Source organism: Mytilus galloprovincialis, chromosome 6 (genome assembly GCF_965363235.1).
Source record: "Mytilus galloprovincialis chromosome 6, xbMytGall1.hap1.1, whole genome shotgun sequence".
NCBI classification, from domain to species: Eukaryota; Metazoa; Mollusca; class Bivalvia; order Mytilida; family Mytilidae; genus Mytilus; species Mytilus galloprovincialis.
In genome coordinates this window covers 30,961,848-30,972,434 of record NC_134843.1, presented here as the reverse complement: position 1 = coordinate 30,972,434, position 10,587 = coordinate 30,961,848, and the positions used below count along the sequence as shown (strand labels likewise).

General features: G+C 32.2%; 1 long non-coding RNA gene across 1 annotated transcript; it reads right to left on the bottom strand.

Annotated features, from left to right (window-relative positions):
* Nucleotides 1-7,801: 7,801 nt before the first annotated feature.
* On the bottom strand, nucleotides 7,802-10,151 carry LOC143078081 (uncharacterized). The gene is made up of 2 exons (XR_012979041.1): nucleotides 9,973-10,151; nucleotides 7,802-8,272 (listed from the first exon to the last, which is right to left on the bottom strand). It is a non-coding gene; the product is annotated as an uncharacterized LOC143078081 (long non-coding RNA).
* Between the last annotated feature and the right edge of the window lie 436 nt (nucleotides 10,152-10,587).

The following is a 10,587-nucleotide window of genomic DNA, read 5'->3' as shown; positions in this document are numbered from 1 at the left end:
GTCGGTTGAAAACAAAACTTTACGAAAAAAGAGATGATTTCAGCTTTCCAATTGTGAACTTTCCATTTCTAAGTAGCAACATTCTAGCAGCACCTGCATACGGGGTATATATCTCCCAATTGATACGATATTCCCGTGTTTGCATTTCCTATCATGATTTTCTTGATAGAGGGTTGCTGCTCAAAAGGAAGCTATTAAACCAAGAGTTCCAAATGGTGAAGTTGAAATCATCCCTTCGTAAATTTTACGGACGCCATCACGAGTTGGTTGACCGTTATGGAATAACCGTTTCACAAATGATATCGGATATGTTCCTTACGTCGTAACTACAATCCCCTTTCCTTTCATGAATGTGACCTACCGAATAAGACTATTTACCGGATTTGTTATCACATAAGCAACACGACGGGTGCCGCATGTGGAGCAGGATCTGCTTACCCTTCCGGAGCACCTGAGATCACCCCAAGTTTTTTGGTGGGGTTCATGTTGTTTATTCTTTAGTTTTTTATGTTGTGTCATGTGTGCTGTTGTTTGTTTGTCTTTTTCATTTTTAGCCATGGCGTTGTCAAGTTGTTTCAGATTTATAAGTTTGACTGTCCCTTTGGTATCTTTCGTCTCTCTTCTCTAATATGCATTTCTTTTTGGCAGAAATTAACCCCAAATCGTTATTATCTGTTCTGACTTTAAAACACTGATTTAAGATTTACATTGTACTCAAAATATGATTAAATATTTTATGTCTCAGTTTAGATAAAAAGAAAACGGAATGAGCAACCAGTTTTTTTTCTATTTTGAAACTACCGTACCACGTTTGTACAAACTTGTTAATTAATCAACGTTTCGTTACTTCAAGGCAGATGGCGGATTCAGGGCTAGGGCGGATAGGTCATCCACCCTTGGATAGTACAACGTATCATGTATGTTTTAGCTAAATTGTTTTTTGTCTCGCTACACTCGGTGATATTTTCTTTATTTTTTTTTTTATAGAAAACACCCCTTTCAAAATCTAGGAACCGCCCCAAAAGATTAGAATACATTGGAACTGTGCAGTATATCTTAGGTAGTTTATGCACACTTTAGCTGTGCAATATTCAGATTATAGCACAGTAAGAACAAATAGATTTCAACTATGTCATGTGTTAACTTATAATACCACACACACTAGGTGAATTATAGCAATATCAGTCTTTTTGTCCGTCCTTTATAAGTTTTATTTTCTTAATCAAATTTAAGATTGTTTTATTTAGTATTTATAATTTTCATTGCTCATTTTTATGCCAATTATTTTTATAAAGCGAAGATCCTCAGTAAGCATTTTAAAGTATGAATATTTTCAGACCTCGACTGTGCCTTATTTCATGGAGTAAGGTTTAGTTTTGTGGTCAAGTCCGTATCACGGATATTTTTAATATAGGGCGACTATATTTTATGTAAGGAATGATTGTAAGGTGAACATTTTCGAATAGAAAAGTTTCAACTAACCTTGGCCTCATTATCATGCATCACTCTGCATGTTTATTTTATGTGGTTTGGTCTTTTGCTTATATACCTGTATGCTATAGGGTCATTGAATTTGGTGTATTGTGTACAGGTCTGTCTGCATGTTTCATATATGACCTTAGCTTGAATATCCTTCTTAACAAGTATTGCGTTTTTGGTCATAACACAATATTAAATTTCTGAAGTGGGTACATGTCCCGGTACATGTAGCTATCATGCATGATACTTTGTTATATTTGTTTTGTATACGTTTTTATATTTTATATTCGGTAAAAAGCTCACCAGAGCTTATGTTTATATGTTTTATGCCGCACCGAATTAAAATAAAGTTATATTATATCATAAATTTTAAGACCAAAAAGTTCATCGGGACATGACCCAATATCGAATTGGTTCAGATGTTAGGGGAGTGTAGCGTATCAGAACATCGGATTTTAATGAGATTGGGTAAACTTATCGATCCTTTAAATAGACTTATTCTAAAAGACTCAAAACTGTAATTAGATTATTGAATATACTTTTTATTGTTATTAATATTGATTTTTTTATCAGAAAAACTTAAACCTTATTGTTTATACATATACACATTCATGGATGTACAATCTGTCGATACTTGTATCTTGGCATTGTACAATATCATGTTTTTCTCTGACTGTTTATGACGTCTTTACACTAAATCAATTATATTTTGGATGTGAAGTGATTGATGATTTAGTCTTAGATGCATGAATTTTTTTAGTAGTTGTCATTGGTTTTGAACTAGCTGTCAGTAACTGCGAGTACCCTCAGATCAGTACTTAGTGTCTTTTTGTTGTTGGGATATACGAGTACCCCGCCAACTACGCTCTGTGTTTTTGTTAGATGTATTCTGTTTGTAACCATCTGATGAGTTAAGCTAATTTCAACATAATTTTATAGTTCGTTCTTATGTTGTACTGCTACACCACTGTCCAAGGTTAAGGGAGGGTTGGGATCCAGCTAACATGTTTTACCCCGCCACATTATGTATGCCTGTGGGGCTGTCCCAAGCCATGAGCGTGTAATTCAGTGGATGTCGCTTGTTGATGTGTTATATATTTGTTTTTCGTAAGAAGTGTTTTACAATTGTCATTTCGGGACCTTTTACAGCTGACTATACGGTATGGGCTTTGCTCATTGTTGAAGTCCGTACGATGACCTATATTTGTAAATTTCTGTGTCATTTGGTCTCTTGTAGATAGTTGTCTCATTTGGGAATCATACCACATCTTCTTTTTTATATTTGTAGCATCAGATCTTTCACGACTCTTTTCACAATCTTCAAAAAGCGCTACATGATCTTTCACGATCCGAAATATCAATTTTGTGTAAATATTTCTTTTTTTTACCCAGTTTCTGATAATGCTTACACAAAATAGCTTTGAGAACCATTCGATTCATTCAAAGGAAATTACCTTTTGGGAGAAAAGTAGTTTAGTCATTCAAAAAGAGGGACGAAAGATACCAAAGGGACAGCCACACTCATAAATCTAAAACAAACTGACAACGCCATGGCTAAAAATAAAAAAGACAAACAAATAACAGCACACACGCAATTATGAAAAAAATCATGTTGGTTTACATTTTTAATGCCATTGTAATGTCGAGGAGCAATCTGTCTTTTGTAGTTTTGAAAAAACGATGTCATTCTGGATTTTCTCACACAATGATCATAATTTTGAACCATTTTTGACAGATAGTTTTATTTTGTTGTAAATATGTTTGTGTAAACAATGAAAATAGATTAGTAATTGACCTTGCATATGTCTTCTCGATAAGATTGAATTCACGATCCGGTACCAAAGCTTTCACGATCCAATCGCAATACTTGACCACCGTTAGGTATTCCTTCAAGATTAATTCTCTCGGTAACCGAATGACACCCGTGGTTTTTATATAATCCTTTAGTTTTTTAAATTAGTAAAATGATATCAAATTGTTAGCTTTGACATTCTTATTCATCTAGACTATTCAATTAATGTATTTATAGTTGACTATACCATTCATAGTTATTAAAAAGAAAAGTTAGTTAAAAAGATAAAAAGTCCCTAATCAAATGCCAAAATCAAATGATAAAACACATCAAACGATTGGAAAACAACTGTCATATTCTTGACTTGGTACAGGCATTTTCAAATGTAGAAAATGGTGGATTGAACCTGGTTTTATAGCGTTAAACATCTCACTTGTATGACAGTCGCATCAAATTCCAATAACAGCTTATAATTTTATACGTTAGACGCGCATGAAAGCATACAAATAATTTGTTTCTCCGAATCACTCGTCTTATGAAAAAAACCGTGTTACTATGTTATTTAAATGGTTTTAAATTTTTAAGGCTTTGAACAAACAACACAAATTACTTAAATGTGCATTATCGTTGACATAACACGAGATATTAAACCATGATTTCAGAACTTAAATTTGTAATTTCGAGTTAAAAAATTCCAGGGGTTTTACCTTTTAAACAACATGAACAAAAACAACACGGTTTATGTTTGTGGCAAAGAATATAATACTCACTGCACCGGCCACTCAAGTCATGACATCAAGAAGTGAAATTCAATGCGCCTGGTATTGTTCCAAGCTTGTCAGTTGTAAACTGTTCATTATTTCCAGAGGGGATGGACAGTATAGTTTGTATCAGAAGTTTGAAATTTCTTACGAAGGGGTTCAGCAAATGAAGGGGTTCCAAGTTTATATAATGAAATGAATGTTGATTACCTTCAATCTAATCATGAATTCTATTGTGATAGCTTTTTATCTATATATTTTATAAGAATGATTTATCAAAGAACTGAAGTTCTAAACATCGAAAAAAACATGGTCAAAAGTATTTGTCTCAGAAAAAAATATCACATCGCAATACCTGAAAGTGAGACGAACAGAGATATATTTTTTTATGATACAAGTTCGTGCAAATAAATGACAAGGAAATTCAACCGAACCGTAATAACTATTATATTGTAATGATAAAAATCAATATATATTCTAATAATAAAGCAGTGCAAGTGCATGGTGGACAATCTTCTGCAATAATTTGATTTTTCAAATTGATTGAATTTGAGAAGGCATTCATATTTTCCCGCAAAACGTTCTTGAGATATTCTTCTACATGCGTTAACATATTTTTTTTACGTGTGCATAAATATTAATGTTTTCTTTTATTTTTTACAAATATACATACTTCTAACTGCAAATCATTTCCTTATCATTAATTTGTTATAAAAAATATTTTTATAATATTCATTGAAGAAATGAATTTATAACAAGCAATAAGGAATATTATTTTGCACTCGATATTAAATATCCGCGTATTTATAGATCGGTTACCAGTCAAAAACAAAAGTTACATAAGTAGAAATCTATCTGGTAACAATATATCGAAACGCCCTTACGGTCATCGCGATGTAAAAATGAACAAGTTTAGATACTTCAGAGCTTTAGGTAACTTGTCTAAAGGGTCATCATAATGTTGTTCATTCATGTCGTTTGTGTTATGTATTTGGAACTATTAAAACAAATGTTTAATGAAATCAATGGACCAAAATTCATCGTTTGGTTAAAAAACACGATATGCAAACTCAAATTCTAGATTTTTCTAAACGAACACAACAAATGTATTTTTATTAGGGAACAGTCATTATTTTTCAGCTGAGGGGGTCGGTGCATTTTAGGGGGGGGGGGGGGGAAGGTCATTGGCAAAAATATCATACCACTTGGGGGGGGGGGGGTTACCATAAAAAAATATTTGTTTATGGGGGGTCACACAATTAAAGTTTTTATGTCTGACTAGTATATAAATTGTTGAGGATATTGAAGTGAGTGTGCATTCTGTGAAATAATGTCTGTTATTATTAAATCTTTGATAGTGTAAGGCACCAGCAGGATGCCTAATCTCTCAAGGTAGTGAATCTGATCACTCCTTTATATCAATCATCTGTTATGGTTCAATATCCATAGGATGTGTAAATTTACAATCAAAAGATTAAGAACTGTATGAAACATTTTGAACTAGTTTTGACCACTGGAAACAATGAGTTGGAAAAGTTTCTGAACATGCATATTCAACTTTCTCTAGTGTTTAAATCATTTTGATGTCATTTTTGAGATAGAAGGCGTGTATATTTTTAAATCATTTTGTATATTCTTAAATCATTTGGTAATTAATAATCGATATATTGTTATGCCTTTTTTTGTGTGTATGGCTCTAATCTGGCTGTGGTATAACATCTAAGAACTGAAATAGTTAAATTCATATTTATGATTTATGTCAACATTATTGTATCAATTATAAAAATCATTGTAATAAATTACTTTGTTCTTCATGGGCCCTTTAATTGGAATAAAACAAATATCTTATAATTAATTTATGAAATTATTATCATTGCCTTTTTCTCTTTTCTTTATATTTTAACCCCCAATATTCTCATCACCTTTTCACAAGTTAACTGTTAATTGATTGGAATTTTTTTTTTCGAAAGGGGGTCAAACTTTTCAAACTCTGTTCTTACGGGGGGGGGGGGTCATTATGTGATTTTTATGAATGATGGGGGGTCGCCAACAAAAAAAATTTATGTGAAAAATTTGAACCGACCCCCTCAGCTGATAAATAATGACATTCCCTTATGCAACACAAACACTGAATTTAAAATTTTGAAATGTAAACAAAATCTGTTTGAAGAGTTACCTGTTTTATAATTGTTTTCGATAGTCGAATCAAAACCAAAATAAACAAAGAAAGTAAAAGATGAATTGGTTCGATAAGAATGAATGAAATGATCATCAGTTTGTATTGTCAAACTTTGATTTAAATGTTAATTCGATTGAACTAAAATATAGAACCTTTACCAAAATTGAATTTTGAAGAGATATATGCGCATTATATTCGTTCAATAAAAGTCAAACGCGACCTGTTTGAACGTAAATAATTATAGAAAAGTTGTTAGGGAAACTTCATTTCAACACTCTGAACCGAGAGAATTATTCAAAGTTGTTTTTTTAATATCAAATCACTCATTATTTTCAAATGATATCAATGCATTTGAACAATTAAATAATCTTTCCATTCAACCAGCGATTTTTACTTATCTTATTATGTTCATAATACCATAAAAACATACTCATCAAGTTTTAACTGCATATATCAACACTTATAAAGAAGAACATTGGGAATTATTACTTTTATTTATTCGACCTACCTGACTACTGTGACGTAGTTTAAGTCTAATTGCATGCCGGGAGTAAAATTAATCTCATTGTATGTCTTGTTCGTTCATCATCTAATAACACGATTTAAAGCACATCACCGACCATTTTGCGTAGCTATTAACCAATTAATAACGAAGAAAGTAAAGTGGTCAGCCGTGCAACTTTTAAATTAAAAATGTACGATTTATATTTTATGGATTTCTGATATCATTATATTAATAAAAGCATATTATACAATAAAATGTTTCAATGACATGTTTTTTCGACGGATATGTTGAACGAACAAATTTAACTGATAGTGATAGTGATATATACACAGGACAGAATACATCAATAGGTACATACATGTACCAGGTCATGGATATATAAGTACATGTTATGTGCTTTTGACCTCCACAAGAATTCTTAAACATTCATAGATGTGCAAAGAATATTTTTGTCGATTGGTTGTTGTCTCATTGACATATACCTCACATTTCTGTTTAGTCATAGCATATGTGCCTTTTCAATTTATTGCAGAAAATATTTGCATAAACATTTTTTTTTTCAAAACAGGAGAGGTGAAATAGTGATCACAGAATGAGGACATGTAAACTGAAACAACACAACACAACAGATACATATAAACAAGCACCATTGTTAAAGGTCTGAAACAAACATAGATGATGACCAATATGAGCGACTAGTGTACTAGTAGAGTGAACATTTCTTGCTTCTTATTCTACACATTTTGTCATTTCATGTAAACAATTAAATAAGTTACTTTCCGAGGAGAGGAAGGAATTTGTGAAACGAAATAGTTTGCTATTTAGTTATATATTCACAGGGGTGTTGTAGAATAAATGAACAGTTTCTCTTTTTTTACATTATGCTACCTTTATGCTACAAAGGTAGCATTTTCAAAGGTAGCATTTTCAATTCTCCTGATGTACAAAGATATTATAGAGTGGCCTTCCAATGATAGTCATACATGTAAATCATTGTCTCATTGGCAATCATACTACATCATCATATTGATATACATGTATGTAAAAACTATGTACATGTATATTTTGTAAACGTAAAGAAGAAGTTGAACACAAGATATTTATTTGCATTTTTTCCCATCTGCACAACTGCCACTGTGTCACTTCTGCTTCAAATTCAATAGATTGAATACAGAACCTTGCATTTGTTATAAGATCAATGATCTCACCATCACTTGCACAAAAATCGCACACACATGTTCATCAAGTTTGGCGTATGAACTACAATAATAGGGTGTTTTCAGTCAGGATAAGCACATGTAATTTTCTCTCTTACAAAACCATTTTTAAGTATCCAATTGATAGTAGTGATCAGTCCACTACATGACTGTGCCGTCACATTTGGAAAAAGTCATCACTAATAGTTGTTCCTGTCTGCAAGCTTAAGGGAGTCTTATTTTCAATCAGAAAGACTTGGGAATCCTACATTCAGCACATGTATGATATTATAACTCTTGTATTTTGCACTGTTAGGTAAATTTGATCATTATCTTTGTTCTTTTATAACATGCAGGATCCTGTTAAAAAAATGCTGTCAGATACTGAATGTAAATATATAATATATAAAATTGTAAATGTCATCAAAGTGGTGGAAATAATGAAAAAACTATTTATATACGCAAAACCAGTTGTGAAAGTAATTCATGTGATGGGTACACTTTTTCTCTAAAGATGGACAAGTTTATAAACTGTAGCCTTGGACAGGGGTCTGTCTTTATATTGAAAAAAATGAACATGGCCGACAGCTTGAATAGTGATTTTTAATTGTAAATTGCCTCAAAGTGGGTGAAAATATGGGAAAAAAAACTTTATACACAAATCCAGTATGTCATATGAAAGTAATTCATGTCCTGGGAACAATTATTCCCTTAAGATGGAAAAGTTTATACACTGTAGCCATGGACAGGGGTCTGACTTTATATTGAAGAAAATGAACATGGCCGACAGCTTGAATAGTGATTTTTAATTGTAAATTGCATCAAAGTGGGTGAAAATATGAAAAAAAAACCACTTTTATACACAAATCTAGTATATAATAGGAAAGTAATTCATGTGCTGGGAACAATTATTTAATAAATTTCCTGTTACAAAACGTTTCGTCCCCGAGGATATCACCAGCCTAGTAGTCAACACTTCGGTGTTGACATGAATATCAATAATGTGGTCATTTTAATAAATTTCCTGTTACAAAACTTTGAATTTTTCGAAAAAACAAAGGATTTTCTTATCCCAGGCATAGATTACCCTAGCCGTATTTGGCATAACTTTTTGGAATTTTGGATCCTAAATGCTCTTCAACTTTGTACTTGTTTGGCTTTATAGATATTTTGATATGAGCGTCACTGATGAGTCTTATGAAGACGAAACGCGCGTCTGGCGTACTAAATTATAATCCTGGTACCTTTGCTAACTATATTCCCTTAAGATGGAAAAGTTTATAGACTGTAGACATGAACAGGGGTGTGTCTTTATATTGAAGAAAATAAACATGGCCGACAGCTTGAATAGTGATTTTTAATTGTAAATTGCATCAAAGTGGGTGAAAATATGAAAAAAGAAACACTTTTATACACAAATCCAGTATATCAAAGGAAAGTAATTCATGTGCTTGGAACAATTATTCCCTTAAGATGGAAAAGTTTATAGACTGTAGCCATGGACAGGGGTCTGTCTATATTGAAGAAAATGAATATGGCCGACAGCTTGAATAGTAATTTTTAATTGTAAATTACATCAAAGTGGTTGAAACTATGAAAAAAAAACTTTTATACACAAATCTAGTGTGTAATAGGAAAGTAATTCATATGCTTGGTACAAATATTCTCTGAAGATGGACAAGTTTATAAACTATAGCCATGGACGGGGGCCTGTCTTTATATTGAAGAAAATGAACATGGCCGACAGCTGGAATACTGAATTTTAATTGTAAATTGCATCAAAGTGGGTGAAAATATGAAAAATTCAACTTATTAACAAAAAACAATATGTCTTGGGGAAAGTAATTCATCTCACAAATGGTTTTATCCCTTTTCGAATGAAGAGGTTTTGATAAAAATTACGACCTTTTTCAAAATTTTCACAACGTCCATGTCGGCCAAGCTTTCCCCTTATTATATACTGCAATAAAACGTTAATCGTCACAGTATTTTTTACTAGTAATTACTACAAACTGAATAAAACAAGGTAATTAATATACGAAATTGAAATATATACTTACTTTATGCTGTTTTCAAATGCTTGATGTAAAATAAAATTCGAAACGAGGTGGTGTACTTGTCGTGATAGAAACAAAATGGCGATCTCGTCAAAGTCTCGGGGAGCACGTGTTTTTAATTCGATTTCGCTGACACTGTTACAGTTGCCAATCTCTGTGTATATATGTCCCTGGTTGATTGTCACGGTAATTAAAAGACAATATTTCCTTGTGATTTTCTGTACATGACAATTTCTTCTTTGAAGAACACAAAAAAATTTGTGCAAGTTGTGAAATCCTTGAAAAAGACAAGCGAAAGATACCAGAGAGACATTCAAACTCATATGTCGAAAATAAACAGAAAAGCCATGGCTAATAAAGACAAAGACCAATAGTACACAAGACACAACATAAAGAAATAAAGACTTAGCAGCACGAACCCCATCACAAACATGCGGTGATGTCCGGAGTTCCGGAAGTGTAAGCTTAAGGTATTTATGTAACAGAGAAATAATGTATCAAATAGTTTTCATTTATAGTACACAAGCATGAAGCATGCACATATCATATTAATGATTGAACATATTATGTAAGAAGGATTGTATCTAACCAACAAATGTGTTGTTTTATCATGTGTCA